We start from the raw sequence: 22,791 nt of genomic DNA on the forward strand, positions 1-22,791 counted from the left end.
AATTCTAGTGGTAATGGGGTAAAGAAGCTTGATGTGGTGAACAGAGACACCTGGGCATTAAATTACTATCTACCTTTTCTCCTGAAGCCTTATGCATTACAACCATACATTTTACATGTGATAGAAGCAGTCCTAAAGGACTATACCAAAGAAAGGTTTCAAATACATGTGTCCTTGTTTTTCTAAATTACAAAAGTATCTGTTCATATAGTCTCACTGGGGAAAAAAATCAAACGAATCAAAACAGAGAAAATAATGTGAAAATTGTTCTTCACCCCACAACTCCACACCCCATTCTCTAGAAGTAAGCACTGTTAACTGTTTGATGTGGTTTTTTTAACTTAACTTTTCGAGGCATTCACACTTATATATAAACATATATAATTGTGTAGTTTTTGTACATAAGTGAAGTATAAGACCTGCTAATGCCATACTTTCTTTTCTTTCTTTTCTTTTTTTTTTTTTTTTTGCACTACGCGGGCCTCTCACTGTTGTGGCCTCTCCCGTTGTGGAGCCCAGGCTCCGGACGCGCAGGCTCAGCAGCCATGGCTCACGGGCGCAGCCACTCCGCGGCATGTGGGATCTTCCCGGACCGTGGCACGAACCTGTGTCCCCTGCATCGGCAGGCGGACTCTCAACCACTGTGCCACCAGGGAAGCCCCATACTTTATTACCAGTGTGGTTGGCATTTTATGCCTTTAAAAGTAAGATTTTTGATACTTCAAAGGATTTTGGGCAGCCAGGGGGTAGAAGTGTGTGAGTCAACCATTATTATACTATAAATAAGTTGTTTTAAAAGAAATTAACACTAATTAAGAAATGAAATAAATTAAAGCTAAATAAGATGAGTTTATAGTCTTCCCAGGGTATGCATACCAAGAAACAATTTTTGATTTATAATTTTTAAACTATATTTCCATATATTTGATTTTACAAAGCCATATTCCTCATTAGAGATTTTGATATCAAATGCATACTTAGGAATTTTCCTAAGCCTGACTATTGTTTATATGTATATGTGTTTGTAAATTTTTGTACCAGACACGTAAATAATAATCATTGATTTTCCTACCACTCACGTATTCATTCAAAACATTTATTTGGCTTCTAGTCTAAAGTAAACAGAGTGCTGATCATGTATTTTCTAAGGAGAAGTATCTCCCAATCCAAAAGAAATATATTATGACAACATAAATTTTTCCTATTTGGAAAACACCAATATGCGAAGGCACCATAAAAATGTTACTTCCTAGATCTCGCTTAATAAAGATTATACACACATATGTTATTCAAGATGGGCCAATTTAAAAAGAAACAACTTCTGAAGCATTTAGACATATCATTTACTTGCTTTTGTTTCAAGAACAAATAATAATATTTAGACTGGTGGACAAATATATTTTTATATAATCCAAGTAATCTGGAAAACATAAGTTACAGCAGTAAAACATATCTCAGTCAGACGATTTAAGGAAATACCCAGAGTAAGGCTCCCAATACTTTGTTCTTTCCCTGCATTCAGGCTGCGAAGCTCTAGACCCATCACAAAGGAGACAGACAAAGGGGAGACTGGCATCCACAGGATGCTCGAGTAGGAAGCCCTGGCCTTGTCCCTACCAGAAACACCAATTTAACAGTGAAACATGGACAAAACCCAAAGATAGCCAAGTGAAGTAATTGGAACCCTTGCGCACTGTTTATCAGACTATAAAATGCTACAGCTGCTATGGAAAATGGTATGAAGATTTCCCCAAATATTAAAAATAAACTACCATATGATCCAGCAATCCTACTTCCAGGCACGTATCTAAAGAATTGAAATAAGCATCTCAAAGAGATATCTGCACCCCTTTGTTCACTGCAGCATTATTCACAATAGCTGAGATACAAAAACAACCCAAATTCTTAATGGATGGATGAACTGATGAAGAAAATGTGTTAACATACACAGTGGACTACTTTTTTATTGAAGTATAGTTGTTTTACAATGTTGTGTTAGTTTCTGGTGTACAGCAAAGTGACTCAGTTCTCTTTCTCTTGCTCGCTATATATATATATATATATATATAGCCACTAGAACCATATATATATATATCTCAGATTCTTTTCATTGTAGTTTTACAAGATACTGAATACAGTTCCCTGTGCTATACAGTAGGACCTTGTTGTTTATATAGTAGTTTGTATCTGATAATCCCAAACTCCTAATTTATCCCTCCCCTTTCACACAATGGACTATTAATCAGCCTCAAAAGGAAGAAGGAAATTCTACCACATGTGAGGACATGGATAAACGTGGAGGACATTATGCTCGGTGAAATAAATAAGCCAGTTACTGAAGGTAAATCCTGCATGATTCCACTTAAACGAGCAAGATAAAATAGTCAAACCCATAGAAACAGAGAGTAGAATCATTGTTTCCAGGGGCTGGCAGAGGGGGAAATGGGGAGTTGATGTTCAAGGGACACAGTCTCAGTTGTGCCAGATGAGTGAGTTCTGGAAGCCTGCTGTACAACATTCGTTACTTCATAGTCCCGTGCACAAGGACAAAAGCCTTCTAAGACTTCTGGCTCCAGCCCTGTTCTCCAGGTGAAATCCCATCACCAAGCATGGAAGACAACTCAAGATATCAAGATAGTTGACTGAAACCTTCCTCCATTCCTGAAGGCTCCTGCCGGTGCAGAAATGTTTAGTAGGCAATTTCACGTCTAAATATTTATACCACAGGATTCTGGGTCACACAGACACACAGACCCACACACACACACACACACACACACACACACACACGCACGCACACGCACACACACACACACACACACAGAGTTGGAGAGCCTTCAGTAAGAAAATACTAAAAAGCAAGAAAAAATACACTAGTCTATTTTGACAGTTCACAACAAAATATTTCTGCATGCACAGCACACTGCTTACATCATTTCTAATAAATATTTTGAACAAATGAAGGAAGTTATTTTTTTAAATGAGCCTGTTCAAATTCAATGAAGTTCAATCTCTTTGGAGTCTATAAAACACAATTTGCATAGAAACAATACTTTTTGTTTTTTTGTTTTTTTTTGGCGGGCCTCTCACTGTTGTGGCATCTCCCGTTGCGGAGCACAGGCTCTGGACGCACAGGCTCAGCGACCATGGCTCACGGGCCCAGCCGCTCCGCGGCATGTGGGATCTTCCCGGACCAGGGCACGAACCCGTGTCCCCTGCATCGGCAGGCGGACTCTCAACCACTGAGCCACCAGGGAAGCCCGCAACAATACTTTTTAATGTAAACATGATCTTCAGTTTTCCTTATGTTCTATGTCCGGATATATTTTCCATGTTCTAGAGTGCACTTGACTGTGAGGTTTCAGAGACGTGCATGCCCTGCTTGGTCGGCACCCTGAAGTGTGTCTATCTATGGACACACAAAGTCAGCCTCACCTACAGCAGCACGTAGTGACTCAACGTGTATGGATGACAGCCTGCCTCAGTTCAGGTTCTATGATGGGCTTATCTTTCTGTGTCTGTGAAGACTTGCAAATAATAACTCAGTGTTTCAATAGTTTAATATGACAATGCAATTATCCAGGGGCACAATTCAACACGTCTGTATTATTATCTATTTTTGTATAATCAATCAGTAAAACTTGACAGTTAGAATTACCGAGGGAAGTTGTGATAACAAAAATAATAATTCTTCAACATTATGCATTTTGGCATTGCCTGTGGTATGTGCACCTGCCAATAATTACTTTTCAGCCCAGAGAAAAGCTTCACTCTAATTACATGATCTGTGGTTTAGAGCGGGCTCTTTGCCATCCCTTCATGCCTTATCAGATCAAACTGTTCCCAAATTCACAGGCAAAGGTCCAGGAATGCATGTTTGGTTATAAGTTTTACTACAATCCACGGTTTGCAGAGCGTCACACATAGCAGGCGCTCTAGAAAGAATCACTGAATTGTTTAATTACACTTTTATCCATTGTGCTCAGTTTACTATAATGAGGGAAAAATCATTTCAATACAAAACAACTCAATTTTGTTGCAGAATCTTTGCTTGGGGTTCAGGATTTACTATGTTCTCAGTCTCAGCATCCTTCTTCTGCCTGAGGTGCAGCAAGCTCTCTGCCATCGGGGCACAAATCCTGCCCAGGTCAGGAGGGATAAGCAACTCTCTTAATCATGCCCAGCTAAAACAACGGGATCACATTTTTAGGCACCAGCTGGGGTACTATTTTGTTGTGGCATGGTGGTGGCCTTCTTTCCAGTAAATATGTCTTTCCTTTTTGTAACATTCACATTGCTAATGTCCTGACACTACCTTGGGTGAATTTCCAGCAATGACTTGTTAGACTAAATTGGAAAGGAAAGTCTATCATCAGAAAGCACTAGAACCAGTTCACTGGCTACGATCACCATATCTTGGACTCCTACAGGGGTTTCTAGGGTGGCCAACACTTAGCCGAGAACATTATAGAGGGATATCAAACATAGGAAATAATTCTTAACAGCCAAAAGCTTAGCTTTTGAGTTTTTTATTTTTCTACTAGTCTAATTTCATCTCTACAGCAAATGTACAATCAGCTTCATAAATCCATGAGCACTTGCTGAATCCATAAATAAACCTGCACCAAAACTGGCTTGAATTCAATTTTCATTAACTGATCCATCCTTTGGGAAGAATGTCAGACTCATCATAGGGACCGCGGATATATAGATGAACAAAATGACTTTCTCTCTTCAGGGAACTCTACAACCCTGGTGGAGAGCCCTGTGTGAAAATAACAACAAACCCTTGCCATGTGTAATAGTACGTGAGGCAACGAGCCTCAGGAAGGGTGCTCACTTGCTGATTCCACAACCTGGGCCTCTGCCACATGCCAGATGCCCCTCCAGGGGATGCGTGACACAGACTCGCCTGCTGCTGGGGCCCTACATCCTGGTGGGGCACATGGTGAGAGCCAGCCAGCGGGTCCCTGGAGGAGGTCACTTAGGAAAGATTCCCTGAACTCTTCCTTGAAGTTAAATATGTTAGGTGGAGAAAGGGGTTACTTACCATGTGCCTAGAACACCCCATGATCATGAAAAAAATGAAAAAAGAAAAGAAAAAACTTGGTTGATTTTGAATAAGGATTATTTAATATGAATGTATATTAAAGTAAGTATCTGAGACAGGAGGTGGATTTTCCTGGGAACTGATGGTGAGAAGCTAGGTAGGACGTAGCCTGCAGGAAAGGTGCCTATTAGACAGGCTGAGCCACAGCTTCTGAGTAGAGTATGTGGTCTGGGACTCACACACGAGTTTAGAGTGAGCCTCTTCATCAGAAAACCCTCACTTCATATGGATGGGCTCCCCCTACTGAGGGTACCCTAAATGACTGTAAAATCCACAATCCACAGGCAATCCGATTTCATGTTGTAGTAAATTCTATTCCGTTTTACAATAAAACATTTTATCAGGCTTTCTAAATAGTGTGGTGTAATAGACACTTGGCTTTCTTTCTCTTTTCACTGTGATCACTCAGTGGATGGCAGACAGGAGGGGGCAGTCCATGAGGGAGGGCAGTGGGCTGAGTGCCTGAAACAAACCCTCAGAAACTGACGTTTAATGGTGGAGTCAGAGGAGATTGAATCCAATTCAACAACTGCTAGAAAGATGCTCCAATCATAGGCTACTATTCTCCTGAGTTTAAATTGAAGGTGCTATTAAAATAGGATGGAAAACCTTACATAAGTTCCTCAAAAAACTAAAAATAAAACTACCCTATGACCCAGCAATTCTACTCCTGGGTATGTATCTGAAGAAAACAAAAACACTAATTTGAAAACATACATACACCCCACACCCCAGTGTTCATAGCAGCATTTTTACTATAGCCAAGGCATGGAAGCAACCAAAGCGTCCATCAACAGATGAATCGATAAAGAAGATGTGTCATATATATACAAAAAAAGAATGAAATTTTGCCTTTTGCAACAACATGGATGGACCTTTAGGGTACTATGCTTAGTGAAATGAGACAGAAAGAGAAGAACAAATACTGTATCTAATCACTTATATGTGGGATCTAAAAAATAAAACAAATGAATGAATATAACAAAACAGAAACAGTCTCAGATATAGAGAACACACTAGTGGTTACACTAGTGGTTACAGGGGAAAGGAAAAGGGAGAGGGGCAAGATAGGGGTAAGAGATTAATAGGTACAAACTATTATGTATAAAAAAGATAAGCAACAAGGATATATTGTATGACACAGGGAATATAGCCATTAGTTTCTAATAAATTTAAGTGTAGTATAAGTTATAAAAATTATGTACACCTGAAGCTAATATTGTAAATCAACTATATTGTAATAAAAAATTAAAAACAGAAGGATAGTATAAACCAGATGCTAAATTGTTAAACAAACACAGGGTCTCAGAACTTTCTGTGCTCCTCTTACCAGTAGGAATACTTGCCCATGACTCCTTCATAAAATCTCTTATTTTGTGAACTAGAATTCTGTTATTTTACAGCCCACTTTAAGACAGTTACTATTCATGTAACAAATGGCACTTAAATACTTGCAGGCTGCTGTTTCATGCTGGGAATTGATTTTTGAAAATTATCTTACTGTTCTAAAAGTATGCCTGATATATAAGTTCTAGAAAGGTATTACTCTGTGGATAAACTGGCTAAAATCATCTTAATTGTTCACAGATCTTTGCAGCAGAACCATCTGAAAGACTTCACCAACTCCTTCAATCAGACACAGTAGGAGCAGTTGTCTCCACACGACGATCATGCAGAATAAGCCAAGGGAATATTTTAATCTATTTAAAGTCTCAAGAATTTTAGGGTTGTATCCATTTTGAAAGTCAGATTTTAGCAAAGTTACATTTTTATATACTAAATTGACATAAGCAAATACTACAAAATGATTTTGTGAAACATGTGCCTTAGTAACTATTATTTATGCCTTGTAAAAATTATATACAGCACTTTACATAAAATATGGAACAATAAATATTACGTGCTGGTAAAAACACAACTTAAAAATGTTTTGACATCCTGAAGAACCTTCCTGGCTGGGGAGACTGCCCTCCTGGGATGAACCAGTTCTTAGAGATGGCAAAAGGCCCAGTGGGAGGAGCCTTTGAAACGCAGACCAGCCAACCCAGAGCCAGACCTCCTCTCCCAGCCCCTGCACCCCGGGGTGGCACTTCTCCTCTGCCTGCATCATCTAGGACCAGGGGCCAGACAACCAGGGACCACGCCTATAGCCCAAAGCCCCCAAATTATTCAAGCTGGCCAGCCCTAAGCTGTTCACCTGCTTTGCCTTCTGTTTCCTGCCAAAACCTTAGGAAAGGCCAAGGCTGCGGCTCTCCCCTCCTTCCTGTCTTCCACCTCCGGACCAGCCCCGTGCTTCCTCATGTGGCCCTGCGTGGCAGCCGTGCCTCCTACTTCTTGTCTTCAGGACCCATGACTATGTAAACTTTGTTTCTTCTTCTGTCCCATTCCCTGCCTGCACCTGACTGACCATCCTACAGACTCCTGCCCCCTCCCCTCCAAGTTTGCAGACCTGTGTATTCCAGAGATTATGCCAAACCTTGAAAGACAGTGCTCAGACCCTACAAGGGCTGCACCTTTAAAGGCCATTCCAACCTTCTATTAGGCAGAGAGGTCCTGGGTGGTGTAGCACATGGTAGGGCCAGTAGAACCTGTGGCTCAATTCCTGCTGTAAATGCATCCCTTGGTCAAAAGGGACGTTATGCCAAACCCCATAATCATAAATGTCATAATCATAACTCTAACAGCCCACAGACAGTGGTGCTGCTTAAGGCACAGTGGACATATCAAGCAAACTCATACCCCTGGTAGATAACTGTCCCCGCCGTGGTGGAGTGGAGCCAATGTAAGCAATATCCATCAGGTGGCTTGTTGGTCACACAGTGGGATTCTACCCATCACAGGAGGGCTCTCAATGTTGGTCTCTGCTCCTGATAGGTTAGAGTTCAATAAAGGCCATAGCACAAATGTGCCTTGGTAAGGGGACCCATGCCGCTGGGCCACAGATGGCCTCCACTGCTGTTGCCATGACAACTTCGTCACAGGTCCAGGCACCACCTTGGGGTGGCCATGAATGAGCCTGACTGACCCCCCCACCATGTGGACCATCCATCCACATTTCCTGCAGGGTGGGGATTCATGCAATGACAAAACACCAACGTTTTGGGCTCATTCCCACAGTTCTATCTACATGCTTTTCTTCCAGAACTCACTGTCCTCAATCTTGTAAATTTTATCTGTCCAGACCCCTGACCACCTAGCCAGACAATGCCTGGCTGCCTTGGAGCCCACATACATTCTTCCTGCAGATGAATTTCCCCCCGACACACAAAGTTGGGGGCCAGAGATACTACTGACAGCTCTGCTCACTGCAAGAACTGCTTCTCACTTGTTTTTCAAGGTCGCCTCTGAGCAAGGCATTTGATCACAGCAGTTCATGCCTGTCATCTACCAGTACATGTTCATATTGTGATTTTTAAAAACAAAGAACTCTGGAGGACAACTTGGGAAAGAGGACAAATGTGCAAAGAGAAGTTCAATTCAGAGCTGTGTAAACAGTGAAGAGAAACATGATCCTGCCCAGGATGTGCACTGGTTCCCCTCACAGAGTCCAAGTGAAAAAGTCACGGTTGCACTGCCATAACTTCTTAATAAAGCATATGAGCAGCTGCACTCATCTTGCTGAAACTAACAAAATGATTTAAGTGAGCTAAAATTAAATGTTACCTTACTTCTAATGTTAAAGTCCTCCTGATTATTTTAATAACATGCAAATTGCCTCTTTACAACTCAAAGTACATAATCACCTGAGAGTGCCAGTAAGAATCCAGCTTATTAATTACATTAAAATTTATTCTATTAATTAAAGCCAACTCATTACAATTATAAACCTGCAAATAAAGCTTCCATTAGAAAAATGAAGGCATGCCTGAAAAGAGGGATACTCTAGTTGCTTTTAAGTTTATTTATTAAGTCGTTAATATACCCAGATTATTTCATAAGATGTCTCCTGTGACTTATTAGTGTGGACTGATCTCAGTCAATTGGTAATAGAATGACATAAAGGAAGTTGTAGTAACAACTAAGAACTAAAATTTCTGCCCACAATTGTATCTGTGTTGGTCTTCATTTTATTGGGGCAAAGCTGCAAGAGTTGAAAGCTGTCACTCAGGTGTCCAGAGTCAGGTATCTGAATAAATCTGACCTGAAAGGCACAGGTCAAAACCAGAGGAACAGACAGTAGCCCAAGGTCCAAGTAAGTATTTTGACCTTTTTATGTTTTTTTTCTGTGTATCAACAGCTGTATATGCATCTGTTGGAAAAAAAACATGAAGGGGTTACAAACTAGGAGGAAAACTCATGTACACCAAGAGAATGTACCCGGTTGGTGAAAAAGTAATTATATGCAAATATAATAATTTCCCAACTTATTTTTCACTAACCTCCACTTATATAACCCCAAGTGTAATAATGGAATGGAATGGGAGCCATCTCATTAAGATCATTTATAACTATAAGAAAGACAACAGCAGAAACAGCAGGTAATTATTGTAGGATATTTTTAAAATCTACAGACTATTTCAATATACATCCCTCATTTAATAACTGAGTATTCAATAGTCAATAATTTATCACTAGTTACATAAATACATTTAATTGAAATAAAACATATGTGTTTTACCTGTCTACATAAATACTCAGGAAGGTTTAAAACTGCACGGATAGGGACTTCCCTGGTGGTCCAGTGGTAAAGAATCTGCCTTCCCAATGCAGAGGACACGGGTTCAATCCCTGGTCAGGGAACTAAGATCCCACATGTCACAGGGCAACTAAGCCCATGTGCTACAACTACTGAGCTCACGCACCTCAACTAGAGAGAGAAAAAACCCGCATGCCGCAACTAGAGAGAAGCCCACGCGCCCACAACTAAGATCCCGCGTGCTGCAACTAAGACCTGATGCAGCCAAAAAAATAAAAAACTTCACAGGTATTCATTCCTTGCAGATCAGCACTAACACACTAACCACACCCCATTGGGAGAACTCTATCTCATGGCCCGATTTAGCTACAGAGACAATGCAAGTGGCTGTTTGCCCCTGTGACTAGACACAAAATGAATTTGGGGAAGTATACACGTAATGCCTTTTCTGCTACGTGGAGCAACACCCCACACCTGATAGCAAATTAACTCCAGATGGAAGAAATGATTCCTGCAAATACAAAACCACAAATACAACACCGGAGAGATACTTGAGATATTAATAATCTAAACATAAAAAAAGACTTTTTAAGACTAGCAAAATACTGAAAAGGCAAGAAAGAATACTGATAATCCAGCTATATTAAAAATCCATAATTTCCATATAGGAAAGAAACCACTTTGAGCAAAGTCAAAAGATGAATGAGAACCTCAGATAAATTATTTGCAACTCATGTTATTGATGTAAGCATGTGTGCATGAATGTGCATTTGTGCACATGTGTGCACACGTGTGAGTGCAAGTGTGTGGTATGTGCAGATGAAATAAATGAAGGTGACAAGTGAAGAGGCAGAATGGGAGGGAGACCAAGGACCCTAAACAGCACTACCTTGATGTGCCAAGTTTAGGTCGGAGGTTAGAACATACCTTATAGGACAACTGTTAGCTCAGGTTACAAGACAAATAATCAGATATATACTATGTGGATTTGCATCTGTACTCTTGCCTTCAGCCTCACAAATATCTGGAATAACAATACAAAATTTCAATAAAATGGACCTTTTTGAAGGTTTGTGGGGAATTACTAAATTAAGGGAAAAGTAAAAAAAAGAAAAAATTTCACATACAGCAACTGTAATTATATACAAGGGTATATAAGCACTCCTAGAAGATAACAGAATGTCCCCACGTAGAGATCCTATGAAGCCACCTTAATAAGTGAGCTTCTTGGATAAGCAGTATGATGTCTATGAATAAGATACTGTTCAAACAGCTTGACGTTTTCGCAGAAGTTAAAATAATTGTGTAATTAGTTTGAAAATTCATTTCTTTAAGGGTGGTTTTAAATACTTTCTTAATCTGGAATGAAAAAGGATGAGCCCCATCTCCTCACCTTGACATGTGCTTTATGAAAGCTTTTTTCCTGCCAAAGCCTACGACATTATCATGCAACATTTCCAGGAACAAAAATGACGTCCCCAGCCAGCACTTCCAAGCAGCCTCCAATAACGTGTGGAGTTTGGATTTAAAAATATCACAGAAATATACCCACGACTTGACACTCACATCTTGATTTGTCAACATGCATTAATGTTCATTAGGAACACATATGCTTCCAACCAGTAAATATCACAATTCTGGGAAAAAACTCGTATTTGTTCCCAAAGTTAACTTTTTTCTAATTCTATCCAAAGATTGAAAAAGTGAAATCTTTATGTTTACCTAGATCTATGTGTCACCTAGAATGAGCAGAACTGGTTTGGATGGTTATGTGAAATGAGATATAAAATTAACTTGAACCTGAATATTAAGGCACATGAATTTTTTTTTTTACTTCTAGTTTCTCTGTATGTCCTATACCTAAATGGTTAACATATCCTATTTGCTTACTTTTCTACAATATACATATTTTGCACACCAATTCCCCCCTCGCAAGTTGAAAACAGAAAAAAACTAAAATCCTTTCAAAGTCAACATTTCAACAAATCTAGATCAAGTTAGTATTTTGTTCCATTGTCAAGATTTTTCTAAATAAGTCTTCCTCCCATTTCTTTTTAAAAATATTTATTTATTTATTTATTTATTTATGGCTGCGTCGGGTCTTAGCTGCAGCACGTGGGATCCTTCCATTGCGGCACGTGGGCTTCTCTCTAGTTGCGGTGCAAGGGCTTAGTTGCCCCACGACATGTGGGATCTTAGTTGCTCAACCAGGGATTGAACCCATGGCCCCTGCATTGGAAGGCGGATTCTTAACCACTGGCCCACCAGGGAAGTCCCTATTGTCGAGATTTTTAATTTGCATTCTATATAGTATGTTAGGGCCTAGAAAACAAACATCTTTGTAAAAATCCATCCCTGCTTATGCTATTTCATGATCCTAATTAAAAACCTGAGATCAATGTCATATTTCAAGCAGGTGAACGTGATGAATTAGAGGTACTAGATCTCCCCTGATACTCTGTCATCTTTGAGTTTATCTTAAAATCGTGAAGCTGAAGTCCTTAACCCACACAAAATAATCTCTGAAATTTTCAGTACAGTTATATAAATACAGAGGACTTGCTGTGGCTTTTATCTATAGCCATAAACAGTTTAGAAATATCCACCTGTCTTCCCTTTATGTCATAATCCTTGTCTTCTATTCTTAGAGATCTATGAAAACAAATCCTTGGCAACCAATTTACGGGAACTCTTTATACAAAATTCACTTCTCGGCAATTGGTGATGCGCTAAAGTTTCTGATAAGCCCTGCTGCAGGGAAATGTGTTTACAATTAACCCAGTGTATCCCAGGCTTATTCCAGGACTGACCTATTGTCCAATATTCAATGGATGGACTGTGAGAGGTGTTGGCAAAGGAGGATGACAATCACTCCAGTTTCTAGCAGAATGTTAAAGTGTTTCAGAGTTTGAAAAACAGACACCAGTTTCAATCTAACTAGATCAGTTAACAAAAATACTCTCCTGTCTCACAGGACTAGCTGACCCATGTCGGAGCTGTTGTTAACTGCTAAATTTCACAAAAGATGTGAAATGGTAAATGAGTAAAATATTGATCAACAGTTTCCACAGAGAATGCTTAATGATGTCACACAGAGAGTGGCAGAAAAAATCCATGTTTATGCTCATTTAGAGAAGTCACTGAAAGTTTGACTCCAACTGGAAAGTGTTGATATAATAACAAGGGACAAAATATAACCTTTCCCAACACTATAGACTATGCAGAAGGCAAAAGGGCAGAATTTCATCACTGGGGCAGCAAACCAGAGAAAATAATTTAGGTCAAAGAGAGACAGCACTGCTACAGAACACCCACTGGGATTTGGACGGAAGATGCCATACTAAAGATTTAGCGAGAGGCGAACAAAGGGAGATTCAAAATTTGAACCTAAGACCCAATATGCTGAGACTCAAAGTTTGATTGAAAGTTTCCGTAGATGAACACGATAATGGCAAGGTGTGCATAAAGATGAATACTGTTCGAAAGGTAATACTATGTTGGTGCCAATTACTGAGTCCTCAGAGCAGCTGAATTGTAATTCAGGGACTAAAAACAGGCATAATGAGCTTTAAGAGCATTTGAATGAGATGGGATGAAGCGGAATCACTATCAACACGTAGGCTCCCTCTTTTCCTTCAACCTATCAAATACTTGCAGTTCCATTTTTTTTTTTTTTAACATCTTTATTGGGGTATAATTGCTTTACAATGGTGTGTTAGTTTCTGCTTTATAACAAAGTGAATCAGTCATACATAAACATATGTTCCCATATGTCTTCCCTGTTGCGTCTCCCTCCCTCCCACCCTCCCCATCCCACCCCTCCAGGCTGTCACAAAGCACCGAGCCAATATCCCTGTGCCATGCGGCTGCTTCCCACTAGCTATCTACCTTACTGCGTTTGTTAGTGTGTATATGCCCATGACTCTCTCTCGCCCTGTCACAGCTCACCCTTCCCCCTCCCCATAACCTCAAGTTCCATTTTAATACATTCATTTCCCCATGAATATCAGTAAAATACAAAAGGAAGTGCTGTTTTTCCTTCCAGCTGCTTCTCACATGGGCACCTATGTGTAGAATATGGTAGAACATACATTAATAAGATATATTAATATAATATATTAATATATATATTATTAATATAATAAGATATATTAATATATTCTTTGCTGAAGTTGACTTTACTAAAACTGTACTATCACAATTATCCAAACTCCAATGATCACTGTAAATTGTTTCTGTTAGATTGTAGTTAACAATGATAAATATTACTCCTAAATAACAGGAGGTGATGTTTAGAGTAAAACTGTAGAGATACAGTGCATTCCAAATAATTTCCACACTCAAATAAAATCATAAAGTAATTTCAACTACTTTGGTTTGGAATCCTCAAAACTAAATATACATTAATCTTTAGAGTTATATTTAAAGGTAACTTTTATGTGTATAAATACTATCTGGAAAAAAACCCTACACTTTTAAAGTAAAATGTTCCTGATTTTTTTTTAGAAACAGTGATTCAAATATTTCTCTGTTAAGTGAGAAACATATTTCTATCAGAAAGCACACATTCCAGTTAAAATTACATAGATAAAATTCAACTAACAGTGTGTTAAACTTTAACTCAATTATATCTCTCTTGAATATATCACTCAATTAATGCTTAAATACAACGATGAATTTTACAGATCAACAAACCAAACCTTCTCTACTCAAACTTTTCCATGTAATTTAATGAAATGCAGTTCAACCTGTCATAATGAAATGTTTTGTAATTAGCATTAAAAATAAGATATGGCATTCTAAAGCGCACTTCATTTACTACATATTTTTTTCTAATATGGCTTATAGTGCCTTTTACCCAGTGTATCCATGATATAAGGGCCAGGCACTAAGGATGAAAATACATTTACATATTTTAAAAAACTGCATTGGAAGTGCATCAAGAAAGTGTACATATAAAGTATCACTAAAACCCTGGCATGCTTACTATCATTTCTTGAGCCTGGGGATCATTGCCTATGTTTTCTGTTTCCAATATTTCAGCCTTCTGTAGAGAAAAGGTTTTTCAATGCACCAGTGCTCCCTTAGGGTATCCAGGCTTGTGCTGCACTACTGTGGTGCACACATATTATCTCTAAAACATCCTTCACTCTCTGGCACTCAGCAGAGTCAGGCAAGGCTCTGCCAGAGCGACTGCCCTCTCCCTCCTGACCTCTGACAGCTGTGGAGCCCGAATGCACCAGAAGGAAGGAAAACATGCAGGTAAATCCTCTGTCCTCATTACATGCTACCTCTTCAAGGTAGCACTAACCAGAAAGGCTACACAGGGTACATCCAGACAACTTACACGGATGCAACTGTGTAATAGTGGAATGTAACAGCCTTAGACTTCCAAAACCTAGCAGACCTCCCTAGGGACAGAAGCTGGACCCTCACCCTTCATCCAACTACAGCTTCTGTGAAGATCTGACAAGATTTGAGAAGGTTCCCTGTTCATCCCCAGCCTTATATCTCCTGCAATGCTTTTTGATAATATATCCTCTGTGTTTATTGCAATAAAATTTTTCCTCAGTGAGATTTGTATGTAAGCATCCCTATGGAGCATCTGGTCCGCTAAGTCACTACTTCAACAGTGTACCACCTTTAGTACATGCTCAATCCATACTGAATGTGTAGAAGAACCCTCAACATTTCTCCTGAGGCTTACCCTGCATTCAAAGTTGAGCTAAGCTTTGTGACAGTTTTAATAGCTTACAATATGATCTCCTCAAGGAGTTAACAATGTATTTAAGAAGATGATTATAATGCATGACACAAATGTGACTATAAGACAGCATGTAATTGAGTGCTAAATTGTGTGGGGCATTCCGCCTACACACTGTCACAGTGGGGAGGAGACAAATGAGTGAGAGCAGAAAGAGGTAGGGGAGGCAGTGCAGAGAAGGGACTGAGCTATGTCCTCAAAAACAGGGTTTGGATGGAGTCTGCCAAGGGCAGGGATTCTGGACCAAGGAAGGAAAAGACAAGACAAATCCGCTCATCCAACACGCTAAGAGACTATTCTCTGGAAAGTGCTGGTTCAGCCCCAAGGGGAATTCAAAGATAAATGTTAAGTCAAGGTCTTAGCTGATCACTCAGGGCAGGACATGCTTCCAGGTGACTCACAAGTAATGACCTCTTTTCCTCACAAACCACTTGAAGTGGGTGCTATTATCATCCCATGTTAGACACAGGAACTGACACATAGAGACATTAAGTAAATTGTCCAAGATCATCCAGCGAGTAAACTGGGGTGATGGGATTTGAACTTGTAAAATGCACACAGTACAGAAGGAAGAGGCTGAGGAGAGTCAGAACAAAGAGAATAGAAGATGGGCAATAAGGAGGAAAGGCCAGTTAACTCTAATTGGATTTAAACAGGGTCTTGTAGGATAATACAAAATTTTACAGATAAAACTGAGGATCACTTAAAAATAGAGGATATATAATAGTGTATAATAGTGTAAATATATCATATCAAGAAAAATACAGGACAAGATAAAAATATGTAATACAATAAAATATAACAAGCTTATATAATATATATTAGATCATATAATATATAAGTATATAAAGATATTAAATAAAAGTATATAAATATATATTGTATGTAACTTAATATGTATGAATGTTTAATTATATTAAATAATTATGATAACATAAAATTAATATAGAAATGATCCCTTAGCATGAAATGTTCTTTGAATGTCAACATTTGTGCTCATTTACTGCATAACTGCAAGTAACTTAACTTTGCATATTAAGTGAGAAACTTCAAAATTACAAACTTAGTAGCCGTGCACTAATCAGGATCCTAACAGTGGAGGCTAGTGGAGAACACAGCCTCCCTGAGACACTGTCCGGGCAGGGAACCACCGGGCCCTCTGCGTGTTGACTGCTCTCAGATCACAGCTCCTCCCCTCTGAAAACAGCCTCTGGCCTGGGAAAACCTTGGATGTGCCCTGTCCCTGGTGCCCGTGGACCAGCACGGACATCCAGGGGCCTCCTGTGCTCCAACTGAGAAGTCTTGGGAGCTTCCCCTGATCCGAGGGTCCTGTGACAGGGTTAGTGTGGACCTCAGCCAAGCCCTCCTCTCCTCCTCCCCAGGCTCTCTTTCTCACACCTGGCAGTAAATCCTTCAGTTTCCCCACCTAGGACGACAGGACATGTAGGTAAGTGAGATACGCTAACAACGAACCTGCACAACACAGTTTACAGATAAAACGTGTCACAGACCACGAACGCTACGGGATTTAGACAAAGGAGAGGACCTGCAGGTGATATCTTTGTCCATAGCAGTGACCAAAATTGTGCTTTGAAACGTGTGAAGGGTTCATATAAGTGGGGAGAAGACAGAAATTCTTTCCAGGCACTGAGATGAAATACTAATATTAACATTGCCTAGAGAACTCTGGGGACCCCACCTCCAGGATCCCTCTGCCATCTCATCACACCTTGCTCAGTCCTCTGCAGCCACTGGCCCCATTGTAGATTCTGAACAACCTTCTTTTTTCCTCAATTCATTTGGACACTTGGTTCCCTCTCTCTGGTACTCTAATCCTAACTCACCCCAATTCAGAAGTGTTTACATATGAGTGTGTGCACGTGTATTTATTTAATATGTGTTTCCTAAGTTCCAAGAAGGAGTGTCATCATTACACATTGCCTACCACGTTGGGGAAGGGATTAAGGAAGTAAAGGGAGGAAGGAAAAAAGGAAGGGAGGGGCTTCCCTGGTGGCGCAGTGGTTGAGAGTCCACCTGCCGATGCAAGGGACATGGGTTTGTGCCCCGGGCCGGGAGGATCCCACATGCTGCAGAGCGGCTGGGCCCGTGGGCCATGGCCGCTGAGCCTGCGCGTCTGGGGCCTGTGCTCCGCAACGGGAGAGGCCACAACAGTGAGAGGCCTGCATATGGCAAAAAAAAAAAAAGGACGGGAAGAAGGGAGCGAAGAAGGAAGGGAGGACACCCAATTTATATGGAAGGATAATCAGAAAGCAATATGAAGTAATGATTAGATACACAAGACGTTTAAGGAAAGAAGAGGAGACAAAGGCCCACTATGGAAATTTGGGAGCGATGGCTGATACTAAAACTACATCCAGTGGCCAGTTTGCACCAGTACGAGTCACACGTGATTGGAAACACTGCTAAAAATGTACAGGCCATAAAGAGCTCTCTAGGTGTGAGGAAGGAAAGACCATTTACAAAGGTTTCTGTATTGTTGTTTGTTTGAGGGCATATAAGCAAAGGGATCCTTTCTTTACTGAGAGAACTCTAATGGTCTCTCAATCAAACGATGGTTGGAAATGTGTGAGAATGTGCTTGGGTTCGTTTTGCTTTGTTTTTGTTGCAATTACTGAATGAAGTTAATGGTATTTATGGCTAGAAACCAGGGGCCTAACCATCTTGTGGTATGTGATAATAGATCCATAAAATGAAGACCCAACCAGCCAAATGCCTGTGGTCTATCTCTGCACCTCAAAAAATATTAAGCTGTATAAGATTATGAGGACATTTCTCTAGAATAAAATGTCATCTCTTCAACAAAAGAATCCATTAAGGAGTGAAACATAGGAAGGTAAATTTCTTGAAAAAAATTAAATCCTAAATACTGCATTTCTTTATCGTTGACAGTCCTTAGAATATACTCTGCAAGGTTTGTGACTAGATGAAATGCTTCATTCCATTGTACCAGAAACAAGAATAAGTATTACACTACCACTTATAGCTTAATGAGGATAAAAACTTCTGTTTAGATTTGAAGGTCATGCATCTTATGTAACGGGCAGATGAAGAAGTGATCATTTAAGATATTTTAAATATACCCCTTTAGATTTTTGTTCAGCTGTTCATAGGAACCATTAAAGATAATGAGTGCTAAACAAGCAATGCTGAAATGGAATAATGACGTATTTCATTTGTTTCTAGAGTTTAGCTGTTTGTCCACTTTTTATAAAGCTGTGGCTCATCGTGTTCCAACTCTAAGCCATTTTTTAAGTTGTAAATTCTACTGTTTCCCTTGTCCAGCCCCGGAAACTATTCTTGATAAATGATGGCAATCCACATCACGGTCATGACTTTTTGTGGGAGTGAAAATATTACTGATTCCTTTATTATAGATTCGTTCATAAGAAATATCCCATGCATATGAATCAAGTGTCCTATTTTTCTTCACGTTACCATGCTTTCTTGTTAAAGACTCACCCATTTACAACTGAGCATGTTTAGAAACAGCATTAGTATAAAAACTAGTTTTGAGGACTTCCATTTGGAGTTATCTGTAGCCTCCGAGCTGATTTGGTTGATAGCAAGATATGGCTGCCTTTTATTAAGCATGACCTCATTACACCATGTACACATCTACAAGGAAACACATAATGTATATATTTCTCCTCTACATTTTCTTCTGCCTTGCTTAATAGAGCAAATATGACCCAGTGTGAAGCTCTATAAATAAAATGAAAAATTGACGTAATTTCTAGAAAGTTTATATCCTCAGTTTTCGACTTGATTTTGAATATGAAAATTCAACTTACAAAAGTATTGAATCATATAGTACTAAAGTGAAAAATGGATTTCTTTACACCTCCTCCATGTGATAATCTGTTACTAGTAGTTTTGTCTGGAGAAGAGCAACTAGAGAGAGCTATTAAGAAAAAGCTTTAAATGCACTGATAAGATAAAAATTCCCTTGTGTTATTTTTGAATAGATTCTCCTAGTGTTATTCATGGTGATCACATTTAGATATCTATATGACTTCCTATTTTTAAATTCCTGCTTTATATTCCTACCCAAAGTTAAGTTCTTTAAAATAGACATCTTTGAGTACATTTATCAAAAATTTAATTATTATTATGAACTTTCCTTTAGAGTATTCTTATGCTCAAATCTTATGACAACCTAAAATAATTTAGGTCTAGATAATAGGAACATTTTAAAATATACTGTATTCTTTTAAGGTGACTGAAGACGATTCTGTAATTTTTTGAAGGACAACGTGTTTCCCTAAGTAAAGGAAAGGGTGGAGTCCACAGTAGTACACTCTCTGCTTCTGAGCACACCTAGAATAAAACATGCCAGTAAAAGCAGGGTACTCCACTGACATGGCAGGTTGGGAGGAGACGAACGAGTTAAGTAACGGCATTCCGTCTAGGAAGAGAGGGAAACATAGCTGACACACTCTTCCTGTTGAGATGAGCCAGCAGACATCATCCTGAAGCCTGGGACTCCCGCATGAGCTGATTTAGCAGGGATCCCAGGGGGAGAATGCCCAGGAAGGAAAATATCCAGCCCCAGGATCGGGATGAGGGGAACAGAGACAATGAGCCCAGAACCACTCCCCTCTCCATCCACCACCCCCTCAAAGTGGTTGCCTTTGCCCTCTTTAAATGCTGGGGGTGGAGAGGGTTTAATGAGTTCAGTCCCTGAGTGTAGCTAATTGAGGATGGAAATATGCATTAACCATCAGTGACTTGCCAGATTCTCCCTCACAATTTCTTTTCCCAGACTCAAATATCAGTATCTCCCCCTGACGATTTCCCACTTACAAGTAATGAGAATCACATAACTGATTTTGTTCCATTTTTAGCACAGGCCAGCTAGAAACACAGAGGCATGTTTTGGGTTCAAATTTAGTGTATGTGGACCAAGGAACCATGCAAACAATTAAACAGTCATTTCTTAGTATTAAAATTAAAAAGTAAGGTATTTCAGACATAACCTTATGGAACAGACCTCCTTAGAGAATGACATAATCCTCCTGCAATCTGCCCTTAGATTTTCAGATATTAGCTTGAGAGCTGAGATGAGGACACTAATTTGTAGGATTTCACTACAGTAACAAACTTAACTCTATCCTCTTATTCCTCTCTGCAGTATTAGATAAAGGAGTTATTCTTTAAAATTATATCCCCACTTAGCTTTGGATCCTGTCTTTCTCTTTTTTGCCATGAAACCTCCTCCTTTTGTTAACAATAATACTAGAAAGCAAGTGCTGATCAATTCCCAGAATCTCAAGTGAGATGAAACTATTTCTACTCGACTTCTGAATTTTGTAATGCTTAACCTCTCTTTCTAGAGAGCCTGCCTTTGGCTTTCTTAGGACAAGAGCAGTTATAGTGCTTGCATTCTGCTGGCTGACTCCTGCCCCATTCTCCCATCTCACTGCTTCCCCTGCATTTTCTAAGGATACTGTAGCACAAAGGTTAAATACACATTTGCAGCAGACTGACTGGCATCTGAGGTCCAGCTCTGCTCCTTGTCTATTCAGTGCAACCTGAAAAGCTTATTAGTTACCTTCTTTAGAACTCAGTTTCCCCAAATGGTAAAATAAGGATGATAATAATGACAGATACTTAAACATTTCTCAGCCTCAATGAATGTAACTTGTTTATTCTAGGTTCATTTCCTGTGATTGTTTCCTAAATTTGAATGTTCCTTAAGATTCATACCTTTACCACAATCATTCCCCAAACTACCTTTCAGAATCTTCTAGAGAACCACCTGACAATAAAGACTGTGGGGTTTCCAGCCCACACCTTCTGAATCAGTTTCCACACATGGAGTCCAGAGTCATGCCTTCCACTATGTGCCCACCTTCACCCTCCCAGGGAACTCCCCCTCCCAGGCCTTCAACCACCATTTCCATGGTATGATCTTGCACTCTGATTCCCTGCTCTCTCTTCCCCCTTAAGCAAATGCAACTTTGCCTCACACAAACCCTGCCTGTCCTTAGGCTGTCAGCACATATTTTCTTAATTCTAAGCACCATAACCTTCTACTAAATATCCTGAAATAAAATTTGATGTCTCCCATATATATGCTATCTCTGGTGATGAAATTCATAGGAATGATGTGGCTCACTGGTAAAGGTAAATATATAGTCAATCAGATTCTTTAATATTATAATGGTGGTGCTTGAATCATTGCCAACTCTATAGTTTAAAAGTTAAAAAAAATTAAAAGTAATTATAATTACAAAATTTGTTATTGAAATTCTTGAAATTCTAGAATTGAAAAATACTATCTGAAATTAGAATTATTTAATATGGTTAGAAACAGATTAGAACTGTAAAAGACAAGATTTGTGAAATGGAAAACAGAAAAAACAAAAATATACAAACTAAAGGTCAGAATAGGAAAGAAGAAGCATGCAGGGGGAAAAAAGGATAACAGAAGTATAGGACATAATAAAAAAAGTTTTAATATGTATAATTAGCTTCCCAGAAAAAAAAATCAAATGGGTCAGAAGAAATCTTTAAAGAGATAATGATCAAAAACTTTCCAAGATAGATGAAAGATATCAATACACAGATTCAAAAACTACTTAGGTTTATTTTTCCTATTTTTCTTGTGAATGTGTGTGTGTGTGTGTGTGTATTATTATTTCTTGTATTCCTTTTAAGAGTTTCTCTTTCTCTTTGCTTTTCAGCACTCTTCCTATTCCCCTCCTACGTGTGGTTTTCTTTTTAATTTATCCTGTGTGAGACAATCTGAGTTCTCCCCCCCACTCCAGTGAGTTTCTCTGTATAGACTAAGCCTTCTCATTAACTCACACCATGAATCAACTATGCCCCAAAGGAAGAAAATGGCCATAAATTATCACATTGCTTAGAAATATTTTTTTCTGTCTGTGGAATTTCAATATATCTATTTCTCACTTCCCTAGCTCTCAAACAGCTGTAAAATAGGAGTTTTATAATTTATTCTACTTGTTGCAGTAGGTATGTTAGCTTATTTAGTCTACTACACTCTTTTCTGATGTTTCTGCTCAAACCTTCCATAAGGGAGAGAGAACATGTCTATCTGTTTCATCATCCTCTAAGTCATGTTGGAACTGGGAAGTATGATCTTATGATGTGGTGGTGGTGTTGCTCTGAGATTTGGGAGATTTGGTTTCAGTGAACACTTTGATTCCTGCTCCCTGGAAACTAGGGCTTAAGCAAAAGGTTTCATATTAGGTGTGCTTAAAACACTCTAGTTTTTTGTTTTTGGCTGCGGCACAT

Source organism: Globicephala melas, chromosome 2 (assembly GCF_963455315.2).
Source record: "Globicephala melas chromosome 2, mGloMel1.2, whole genome shotgun sequence".
NCBI lineage: Eukaryota > Metazoa > Chordata > Mammalia > Artiodactyla > Delphinidae > Globicephala > Globicephala melas.